Genomic DNA, 12,240 nt, shown 5'->3' with positions numbered 1-12,240 from the left:
GACCAGACGAGTTCTTGCTGGAAAAAAATATTTTAAGCAACAGACATAATGGATTCATGAAAGACAGAAGTTGTCAAACAAATCTTAATTTCTTTTTATGAGGGGGTGAGCAAAACCTTGGACAGAGTGGCGGTGGACGTGGTATACTTGGATTTAGCAAAAGCGGTTGACAGTGCCCCACACACGGCTAATAAGTCTACAGGCTTAGAAAAATCTGTATGTAAAATGGATAGAAAACTGGCTAAGATCATATTCAGAGATTAGTGGTTAAATGATTCATACTTTGGGGTACACCACTGATGACCCCAGACCATTCAGGAGTTCAGTGTTGAGACCCTTACTTAATATAGTTAGAAATTATATACAGTAGGGTCTGCGATTAAAAAAACCATTTCAGTCTTTACAGATGACACCAAGCTGTGCAGTGGAATAACGTCCTTACAGGATGTCTCCAATTTACAAACCGACCTCAATGAATTGCTTAACTGGGCAACTATGTGGCAAATGAGGTTTAATGTTGATAAATTTAAGGTTCTGCACTTGGGGGCTAAGAATACGCATGCATCATACATACTAGGGGGGGGGTACAACTGGGGGAATCAATGGTGGAGAAGGATCTGGGGTTCTGGTAGATCACAAGCTTAATAGCATGCAATGCCAAGCTGCAGCTTCCAAAGCGAGCAAAATCCTCTCTTGTATTAAAAAGAGGTATAGACTCCAGAGAGCTATTATATTACCCCTGTACAAATCATTAGTAATACCTCATCTAGAATATGCAGTTCAGTTTTGGGTACCAATTCACAAAAAGAACATTGGGGAACTGGAGAAAGTACAGAGAAGGGCAACTAAACTGATGAGGCATGGAGGAGCTCAGCTATGAGAAATTAGAGGAACTGAATGTATTCTCTTTTCAGAAGAGGAGATTAAGGGGGAATATGATCAACATGTATAAATGCATCAGTGGTTCATAAAGTGAACTCTGTAGAGCTATTCACCCTGAGGTCATCACAGATGACAAGGGGGCACTCTTTACATCTGGAGAAACCTTTCTGTGTTTTGGAGATTACATTTCTTTTTCTCCACAGTGAGCTGTGAAAATGGAATAGACTCCCTCAAGAGTCGGTTCTGGCCAGCTCAGTGCTTCAAAAAAAAGGCCTGTATTGTTTCTTAGATACACAGAATATAACATTTATAGGTAAAGTTGATCCAGGGAATATCTGATTGCCTCAGAGGGATCAGGAAGGAATTTTTTTTCCAAGCAGGAGCAAATTGGATCATGCTTTGCCGAGTTTTTTTGCCTTACTCTGGATCAACTGTGGGTATAGGATTATAACTTTCTATGGTTGAACTGGATGGACTTTTGTCTTTCAGCCAGACTATGTAAAAATGCTTGTCCAACTCCAGCCCATATAAAAAGCACAAGAATTGGACTATGGGCCTTCTGAAGCTCTAAAAAGTTGTATATTTTTCCAGCTGGAACAGACATTTTGTAGAATGTGTACTAAAGATAGCCTCTCTTCAGTCCAATTATAAACAAGCTAGTATTTTATAAAGACAAACTAGCTCTCTATGTGGAAAATATCAATTTAGGAGACTGGTCATGTGTCAATATACCAAACAGTGTTTATCAGACTCCCTACAGCATGTGCTTGGCATATTATACTATTCAACTACAATGCTTCTCAGAGAATTTCTATAACCATCTATAACATACCAGATCTCACCAGCAGGCATCAATGAAATGCCAGCTACATGCCTTAAACTAATACAAGGTCTATAGTGTCACGCTTTACAATAAGGCATAAAAAGGCCTATACTTTGGGCAATAAAGTCAGCTGAGGGCCAATTGCAAGGCAATACAAATTGTGTCTAGTTTATTTATTTGGCTGTCTTGTGGGTGTATTCATATGAAGAACATAAGAGGTGAAGGTACAGGGGCTGCAGTGAAGTAAGTAAATACCAAGCAAGGTCCTGGTAGCTTCCAGCAGCCGAGGAGTCTACAAGGCCCAACAAGCAGTAACCAAATCTCCTGAGGCACCCGACAGCTGTGATCATAACTGGAGCACAGGACCCACACCCAGTTGTACTGAATAGTTGGACAAGTCCAGTGGATATGGAAAGTCTCCACTGAAGGCAGAGCACCTCCAACACTCCATAGATTGGGCAGCCAAGAACCTCCCCACCCTGGCTGGAGTAAGATAAGAAAAGTTAAACTGTATAAGTCAGTCAATCACTAGCTGAAATCAAGGAATGAAATTAACCTAAACCCAGACACTAAACATGTATGAGGTGGTATCAAAGTTTGAGATTTGTTTAGTAACACGCCAACAGATGGGAGCACAAGGCTACACAGTCACAGGAAGCAAAAGTCAGTGTGCCAAAAAGACATTGTCCTGTGTACATCGGGAGCTGTGCTACTGGTGCCATTGTGACCACATGCATTACCATGTCTGCCATTTCATCATGGACAGAAAGTTAGAAGGGGAAATGTGAAATTTTGCATGAAACTGGGCAAATAGCTGGAACTCTGCAATGTTGTAAAAACAGCAACCTTTGAGCTGGATCTTTATCTTCAGGAAGAGGGCATTTTTGAGGGTTAAGCTCATTGAAGGTCTTCCTGATCCCTCATCTTCCAGTGATGTTCTTCTGCTCTTGAAGAGCACATGCCACTCAAAATGCCTCAAACTACTCATTACAGCATCACTGTAAACGTTTCAAATCATGCCTCATCAAATGCCTGTGGCAAACTTACCCAGATGGATACAGAACTTCACATATGCTCTTTGTTCTAACTTGATATTCATGATGATATAGCAGACGTGGTAACACGTGGTCAGAATAGCACCAGCTTGACAGCCCCTGATGTCTTTTGGCATACTGACTTATGAAGGTGTGTGCTCCCTGTTATTGTGCATGCAGCCTTGTGCTGCCATCTGTTGGGAGTTACAAAACTTTTTATAGCACCTCGTAAACGATTGCCAATTGGTCATTGAGACATTTATGATCTAGTTCGGAATAAAGTGACAGGCAATGATACATTCTAAAGTGGAAGCTGCCATTACAGACACTGTACCTAAATTTTTGTCGGGGTGGTCCCTCTGGGTGGAACACCTTTCCCCTAAACTTTGACGAATCATTGCTCCTCCCTTAATCTCCCTCATCCGATGGTAGTCCTGAGCCTAGGTCCGGTCCCAAGTCCCCCTGACTATTCTGGTAGTCACATGCTCTGTCCACCCCACCTTTTCTTGCTCTGTTTCTCTTACTCTGACCGTTCACACTATTCCAATTGTTTTTTTCTTCACTTTCCAAGGAACCCATTCATATGTCCTAGGAGTACCACCCATTTGTTTCCAACAATACCTTGCTCCCTTTACAAATGTTGGAACTTAAAACGTTGGCCACCAGGCCTCATGCCTTAATTCTTTCCTACTGTGAACATACTTTGCATATTGTATGCATGCCATGTAACTTTAAAAACGTCAATAAAAATTTTGAAGAGAAATTCATGATCTCTAAGGAAGCAATTCATACATAGCCCAGTTGTGACAAATCATTTAAAGTGCATCACCCAAAAGGTGTTTGAACTCTAGTTGTGTTTTGAGGTTAAATTGAGAAATGCTAGGGTAACTGTCAGATGGGTAAAGTAAACTTCACATTTCAACACTCTAAGACTCCATCTTTCAAGCCATGTAAATACGAGAACAATACAGATGATATGAGACGTACCTAGTTCAAAAGCTGAAATCCCAGCATGACTGACAGTTACACCAAGCTTTTCTTCAAAGTACAGGAATATGCGGTCTAAATAAATACACTTTTCTGGATCAGATAATGTAGAAATATTTAGGTTGGACTAAATTAATCAGTGTGGAGTCAGGAGTAGACACATACAGAGACAAAGTGATTTGAGACAGTCAAGCTAATTTGGTGTTCATGAATAACTGCTTGTGCCTTCTAGACTAGAAATTGTTTGTGCCCCCCCCCCCCCCCCCTCTAAAGTCTACATTTAGGGAAACTATGAAAAGTGTAGGCTTTATGGAAAAAAAAAAAAAACACACCACACAAAAACAAACCACCACACAATCAATCCTATTGCTGGTTTGATATCTCCATTGGTCTAATGGGGGGAGAACTCAAAAGCATTCACAATTTTCTGCTGCCAGAAAAATACCACCAGAGTGCAATCAGGCAAACATCTGAACTACCTGAAAATTGGTGCACGTGCAGATAATACCAACCATCATCACTTGAGGATCTGTTACTGCCATAGTTACAGGTTTTTAAATAGTAGCTTAGGGCAAAATCTTCGCTTTACTTTGGAGAGAGTGAAGGGAGGTTTATAACCCCTGCAAGTTCCCCCTGCCCCCAAAATGTGTCCCATAGCTAAAAAAGGAAGTGAGAAAATCCTCCAAAAATGGAAATAGGGTGTTGCCAGAACTAGTGTTCCCACTGGAAGATTTCCCCTTTATTACTGATGTCAACCCAAAATTTGGATTTTTACTTCTACTTCCCTTTTGAGAATTGTAAAAAAAAAAAAAAAAAAACCAGGACAAAGTGATCCTAATAATAGGGACATAGAAAGCAATAAAAAACCAGCAGCTGGCTTTAACCTCTACTACCACAAAAAAAAAAAAAAAAAAAAAAAAACCCCACACGCGACTAGTCAGAAACTGGAGGAGAGGATTCATCTGGTGTGGTAGTATGGGAGATGCTGGCTAGCTCTCCAGAAAAGTTTATCCTCTGTTTCCATTCCTTTGGGCATCCCATACACCCGTTACCCCATCCAAGGTTAATCCCCTAATAAAACAAAGCTCAAGGACTGATTACGTTCTCCTGGATGCAAGTCTGCATGGACGGTGCCAGACTATAGGGGGGACTCAAATGTCTAGTGACCCTGGGGTAGTGCTACAGGACTTCAGCAGACTATTCCTCCAGCCCCAGATTCGTATGGAGCTATGCATCTTCGGTTATGAAGACAGATACAGTAATGGACCATCAGTGCAGTCATAACAAAAAGGACATTTGTTCCACTGAGAGCCAAGAGTCCCTCTTCTGGAGTGGCAGATGGGACTTTCAGTGTCTAGATTCAAAGATTCTGCGAATGGATGACACAGCTGTGTGGGTGGAGCCATGCACACCCTTGCCAAATTAAAAAATACACACAGAATAGAGTGGGGAGATGAACCCAATTAGAGGAGAGGGGTGGTTTGAGGGTAGGAGACTGCAGAACACCACCGTTTGAAGGAATTAGCCTTTCAGCATTACCATACCGCCATTTTGTCTCTTAGCTTAAGCTCTGCCATTTTAAGATAAGTATCCATTTTAAAACTTAGTCAGTACTTAAAGTTGAATTTGTGTTTAAAGACTGTTCTTTACTTTCGATAAGAGTATAAGGTTCCTCTTTTTCCTTCAGATGTAACTTCCTTTTTTCCTCTAGCTAGCACAAGACTGAAAGTCTGCGGTTGTATATATCCTGTCGCAAGACTATTAATAATTTTAGCCAGTGTGAAATAGGGAAATTGTCTACTTTCTATGCCAACGTTTGACGCACTTAATAAAATTTACATGAATGCTAAATGATTGGGCATGACTGACGTATGTAATATTCTGATTGGTTAATGCATATCTGTCAATTGATTGGTTCTTATATTTCTATGTATTGTTTTAAGTTTCATATACAAGTTTAAACACGGAAGAATAAATTCAGTTCCTTCTGAGATACCACCTTGTGTCTGTGTGCATTTCCTGTGTCTCAAAGGGGGCTCCAGGCCTGAGGACAGACACTGATCAAGGCCAGGGACTGACGGGGGTCAGTGGCTACAGAAAGGAACAAGAAGAGCCAATTCCTTTCACCAAGTACAATGTTACATCCTGAACATGGATATATCACGAAACATAGTATGAAAAGTAGAACTAACCATTACAGAATCTGAAACTTAAAGTGGGACTCCTGCCAAAAAGTCTGGAGGAACTAAAACTGAGTGTTTTGTAGTTATAACTGGGATAGGTTGAAAACTTCACAAGGCAGATACTGACAGCAGGAAAACCTGCCAAGGAGTTATAAGAAGTACTTAACCAGCTGAAGAGTAAAACTACCACAAAAAGGCTGGATTTGCATTATAGACAGGCAAAGGTTTCTGCCCTGCAAGGAAACTACCTACACAGACTGTCACAGAAAAGTGAACAGAACACAGAGGAGAATATTGTGCATCCCATCCAAAGATTACAGAAGACATTAAGTCTCGATTCTCTTTTTTAAATCAGGAAGTGGATCAGCAGGATACAGATCATCATTCCAAACAGCTAAGATGTCTGCTCTTCTGTGGAGTCTATTGGCGAAGGAGTTTAGAGAGAGATTTAAATACCACCATCTCCAGCACAAAGCCACAAACAGACCCCAGACATCAGTCTCAGCTGTCAGTGACTGCATGTAGAAAAAAAAAAAAAAAAAAAAAAAAACACGTACGATTAAAGTCCGATCATTTTTCCAACACCTGTCACTCTGCTTTTGGTGAATAGGCTTAATTGTGTTGTTGCCTCTGCCAGCAGATCTTCCTACAGAAACACAAAACCATTGCACCTTGGGTGATGTTCACAGCACAAGAGATACCACTGTTCTTGGACATGTACAGTACTAAGCTGGGTGAAAGCAATCTCAATGACAAGAAAGACTACAAGTTCAAGGAAAGGTACGGCTACTGAATAAACAATGGTAAGGAATACGCTAATCTGCCGTTGAATTAACTCAGTCTCAGAGGTGTGCTTGAGTTTGTTGTTTGTGTAGTTCATTGCCAACTGGACATAATGCTGAACTGGGTCAGGGCTTCCCATTGATAGGTTTCAGATTTACCCATCTCCATCCTTATTGTAGACAAGCTGGCTCTCCAACTTTTCTGCCTGACCCAGGATACAGAAATCAGAAATGAGAGCGAGAAAAAAAAAAAAAAAAAAAAAATGGGGAGCACCAAGTCTCAGTCAGCAAAGAATTTACATTTTTTATTTTATCACACTAAAGGGTCTATCAGCTGCCCCCTCTTGCTTTATCTGAAACAGTAGGGCGGCACAGTGGCTTAGTGGTTAGCACGTCAGCCTTGCAGTAAATGGGTCATGGGTTCAATTCCCAACCATGGTGCCTCCTGCATGGAGTTTGCATGTTCTCACTGTGCTTGCGTGGGTTTCCTCCGGGTGCTCGGGTTTCCTCACACACTCCAAAGACATGCTGGTAGGTTAATTGGATCCTGTCTAAATTGTCCCTACTGTGAATGCCTGAATATGAGTTAGGGACCTTAGGATTGTACACCCTTTGAGGGTTAGGGACTGATGTGAATGTTCAATATATATGTAAAGCGCTGTGTAAATTGACAGCGCTATAAAAAAGTACCTGAAATATATAACTAGGTCTAGATCATACATCACCCTCCCAACATCAACACCTTCTCAGTTGCATTCCATTTCCAAAGTGTGAGGTTTTACAAGAGTAACTGCTTTGTACTGTTGCCATTCAAGCCTTACTGCACACTTTACCTTGTCAAAAATGTATGTGATGCATTGTAAAGCACATTACAAATCGGGGGGGAAAAAAAAAAAAAAAAAAAAAAAAGCTATCAAGAGTTGACAGCTGCTTTTGTAATAAAGTTGATGTTTGTAGTGACTTTCCACAGCTCACCTTCAAAAACACGACAATTATACTGCTTTGAATCTTTTGATGGATACCATTAGCTCACATTCTAGAAGAAGCAAGTCTACCTATATACCAAATATCACAGGGAATTTTGGAATAAAAACCATCATTTTCCATCCTCAAATACCACCAACTTTGACTGCACTCCCATAACTACACATCGCAGATTGAGATCCAACTCCTAAAACACATACACTACCAATAGAAAGCAACCACAGCAGGAGAACACACGATGTGTTTATTACCACAATGCAATGTCAAACTGATATTTTAGACACTCCAGAAATTTGATCCAAAGTTCTTGAGCTTTGCTCATGCCAAAAATACATTTTATATAAAAAAAAAAAAAAAAAAAAAAAAAAAAAAAAAAAAATGTATTGGGGAAAATCTGGCATGGGTTGTTTCTACATCTAGGTTAAAACCTCTTATCAGCTTTCCATTTCTTCCTCCATCTTTACTGGGTATACTTTCCCTCAAGTCTTTTCATAGGTCATATGCAGGCCATAGATAGGGAGAAAAACGGCAGATTTTCGGCCGATTAACGAACTATCGGTCGGTCTAAAAAACTTACCTGACCACCAATTATTACGAAAATCGGCCGATTAATGAGTAACCTATAACGGGAAATGTCATTTTGTGACCTTTGTGATCCTTTTTCGGAAAACGATCGTTTGTTTTTGACCATCAATGAGGATAAAGTCGGGCGTTTTTCGAAAATTTTCCAACATCACCGATAATCTGAAAGTCCAAAATACATGAAAAACGGCCGACAAAATCGTCCACTAACGATAAGATAATCGGCCGGTTTTATTTTCGGACGAAAAATCGGCCGTTTTTCTCCCCATCTATGGCCTGCAATACAGTGAGGGGAAACCCTCCAATGAAGACAGATGGCAATAGAAATACTTTAAACGTATAAATTTACAAGATTTCCATAAAAAAGGCAAATGTTGTAACCAAATAGATCAATATTCAATTGAAAGTGACCTTCAAACAGACAATAGGGACCAAAAACTTGAAGTTCATTGTAGGGGTTTTTATGCTTTAAATTGGTGGGGATGGTTTAGATCTGTAGTGCTGTAAACACCCGACTATATACATACCCAGACATACCAAAAAGTGTGTTGCCCTTTCTCAGATGGAATCAAGAAATATTCCAGAAAGGGAACTGCTTAGACAAAATTACTTCTAGAGGTTAGCTTTTAAAAAAGGCCTTTTTCACACAGTGTACAGAATCATACACCCATGGAAGGGCCATCTTCACCCATGCAGGATGCAGATATTCCATGCAGTCAGCTTGCCCGGATTAATGACAGGCAGAAGACAAAGGATCTCCAAGGTTAGCCTGGAGATTGCATCCATGAAGGCTCAATGCACAGCTCAAAAAACACAGCATGAGGTGTGAATGAGGCCTAACAGGAAATCTTCGCATAGAGTTCAGTTCCACTGAATACTGTAGCACAGACCCAGGACTGGTCTGGCTGTTTGGTCATGGGTTCTATTGACTGACAGGCATACAGCACCCAAACACATGGCATTTCCCAATCACTTGAGCCTGAGAACAGACTACACTTTTGTTTTTTCGTCAGAGAACTGGGATAGGGTGAAGGTGAGCCTAAGGATACGCAAACTTCAAAAATGGGTGGTAGACGACACTAGCACTGAATACGTTGGGGGTGAAAGTACCCCCTTTGTATTCCTTTTTATGTAACACTGACTACATTTTCAGTCCCAAGTGTACAGCAGTAAAGTAAATCTCTCAAAAGAATCCAAGGAAAAAGTCCAGAAGGCTGGTACTCACTGTCCTGAATACTGTGAAGCTACATGCAGTATCAATCAGCTTCTGTGCTCCAAATGCCTGTGTCCTGGATCATTAGGAGGCTTTCTGCAAATGCTTCCAAAGTCTAGAACAGAGGTCCCCCAGGCAAACAGTAGTCAGGACCCCATAAAAGATTCTTGCAACTGCAGGCTGATCTCCCAGGGATGCCAGGGCCCTCAGGCTAGGTCCTATTCCCCCTTCTGCTCTGGGTTCCAGCCTAGTTATACTCACAGCCCCCTGCTGGTCACTCCATATTGAACAGGGATTGGCTACAGAGGCTTGAATATGGAGTCTGTGCTCTTCCATCCACTATGTCCCAAGGTTCCCTGGGAGACAAGGGGAAGTTGTCAAGCCCACACAAGCAGAGCCCACAGCAGCCCCTTCCTAACAATTTCTGCTCTTCCTGGTTACAGGAAGGCCAAAAACAGAACATTTTAACAGTAGCCTAATGGGGCGCTACAATACTATATACATATGGTGCTGCTTGAACCTGGAGATACACTAACTTTACTTGAAACAAAACCACCTGTTCTATGCTTCAAAACACAAGAAAAATGTCTGCTCAACCCCCCCCAGTCAATCAGGGAAACAAGTGATGTAGTAGAGCATGCTTTTAGGTTTGGCTCTGAATGTTTAGTGAATAGAGAACAGGAAGAGAAAGGGTGGGCAGAGCATTTCTCTCCAGTCCAGGCACTGGAAGTATAGCAATAGACCCCCAGGAGAAACATTTTAAAAATGTTCAATATCCAGCCCCAGGACCCCATAGCTGACGAGAATGTGAGGCCCTTACAGCTAGGGGCCTATAGCAAAGATTTCCACATGTAGAATGGGCACACAGGGGCTGGGTTATTAAGCCAGTTTGTCTCAGATGCCCACTTTGCAGAAAGGAAAGCAGCAACACCCCCCCCCCCTTTACATAGCACACCTTTGTTGTCCTTTGGCCCAAATCAAAAGGCTACTTATTTGTGCAAGGCCTTGCATTCCTGGTGGTTGCAGGTCCAGTCCCTACGCAAGCTTGGCCACACACACAACTGCATTGCAGTAGCCCAAACCTCCCAATGAGTGTTCTTACCCCTCCACTGCTAGAAATGCCATCTCCAGGCCACCACCTGCTCTTGACCAAAGCCAGTCTCTACAAATACTTCATATAGGCTGTTCTCACTCTAAGATCCACAACATTCCCCACAGTAACTGTCACTGTTCCTGGCACACTTTAATCCAAAGTCAGTAATGCTTGGTAGTGGCTTTCATGAATTTTAAGCCTCCCAGACTTAGTTATGTAATGTCCATTACAATCCCACACTTGTCACTGCAAAGTCCCAAAGAAGGATATCACATCAAAATGCAGGTAAAGTTAAAAAAGCAATACCCTAAAAATGGATGGAATATCTCAGTACCCATTAACAATATACATTTAATAATCAAGGTTGATCCAGGGAATATTAGATTGCCTCTCAGGGGGATCAGGAAGGAATTTTTTCCCCTGCAGGAGCAAATTGGATCATGCTTTGCTGGGTTCTTTGCCTTCCTCTGGGTCAACTGCGGGTATAGGATGATAACTTACACTTTTCATGGTTGAACTGGAAGAGCTTTTGTTTTTTTTTTCAGCCAGACTATGTAACTTGTCAAAATGTACATGAATTCATATAAAAAAAAACAAAAAAAACACAAAAACCACATGATTTAACAGCATGCGTTAACATATTTAATATGCAATAAAGTGAGCGCTACTAATAAAATACTCAAGCAAGCAGCTAATAGCACTAGATGATCACAACCACCTCCGGTATAAATAAAATATGCAAAGTGCAGCACTTTACAACAAAATATGAAGTTCGACCTCAAAAGTTCGATCACAAATCTATTACACACACACAAATGTTCATAGAATCGAGCGAACGATTAGTGAACACAGCTTATATCGGATCCGGGAAATGGCAAAAATGCGCACTCACCGACCGCACATAGGAAATGCACGTTTTGTATATCCAATCAAACGGATGTCGATATCCCACAGGGAGAGATGTCCTCAATCGATCTGCTGGGTTTACGAGGTCTCCTTAGTTTGAAATTGGATCAGTCACGGCACACGTTCCTTCCAGGACCTGGAAGGAAGGTGTGCCATGACTGATCCAATTTCAAACTAAGGAGGCCTCGTAAGGCTGGCCATACATTATACAATTATCTTCCAATTTTCTGCACACATTCCTTCCAGGTGCAGAGATGTCCTCAATCGATCTGCTGGGCTTAGGCTGGTCATACATTATACAATTATCTGGAGATTTTTGGTTTAGAGTTACCAAAAACCATATAATAGGACAAACCTAAACAACACTTTCAGTTGTATCCAATTAGGCAGGCCCTTGCACTACACAGTTGAAGGTAAATCTAAAAAGGAAATTGGAAGATAATTGTATAATGTATGGCCAGCCTTACGAGGCCTCCTTAGTTTGAAATTGGATCAGTCACGGCACACGTTCCTTCCAGGTCCTGGAAGGAACGTGTGCTGTGACCGATCCGATTTCAAACTAAGGAGGCCTCGTAAGGCCAGCAGATCGATTGAGGACATCTCTCCCTGTGGGATATCGACATCCGTTTGATTGGATATACAAAACGTGCATTTCCTATGTGCGGTCGGCGAGTGCGCATTTTTGCCATTTCCCGGATCCGATAGAATCTAGTGAACACAGCTTATATGAACATTTATGTGTGTGTATAGATCGATTTCTGATCGAACTTT

The 12,240-nt window shown here is 41.4% G+C and overlaps 1 protein-coding gene across 1 annotated transcript in view; it reads right to left on the bottom strand.

The window, feature by feature from the left end:
• Nucleotides 1–12,240, bottom strand: part of EVA1A (eva-1 homolog A, regulator of programmed cell death) — a 576,027-nt gene that overhangs the window by 489,102 nt on the left and 74,685 nt on the right. The window lies entirely within an intron of this gene.

The sequence above is a fragment of the Staurois parvus genome, unplaced genomic scaffold (genome assembly GCF_062004578.1).
Source record: "Staurois parvus isolate SC_StPar_1 unplaced genomic scaffold, SC_StPar_1.0 ptg000886l, whole genome shotgun sequence".
Lineage (NCBI taxonomy): Eukaryota > Metazoa > Chordata > Amphibia > Anura > Ranidae > Staurois > Staurois parvus.
Note: the sequence above shows the minus strand (reverse complement) of the source record. Positions and strands in the feature narration are given on the sequence as shown.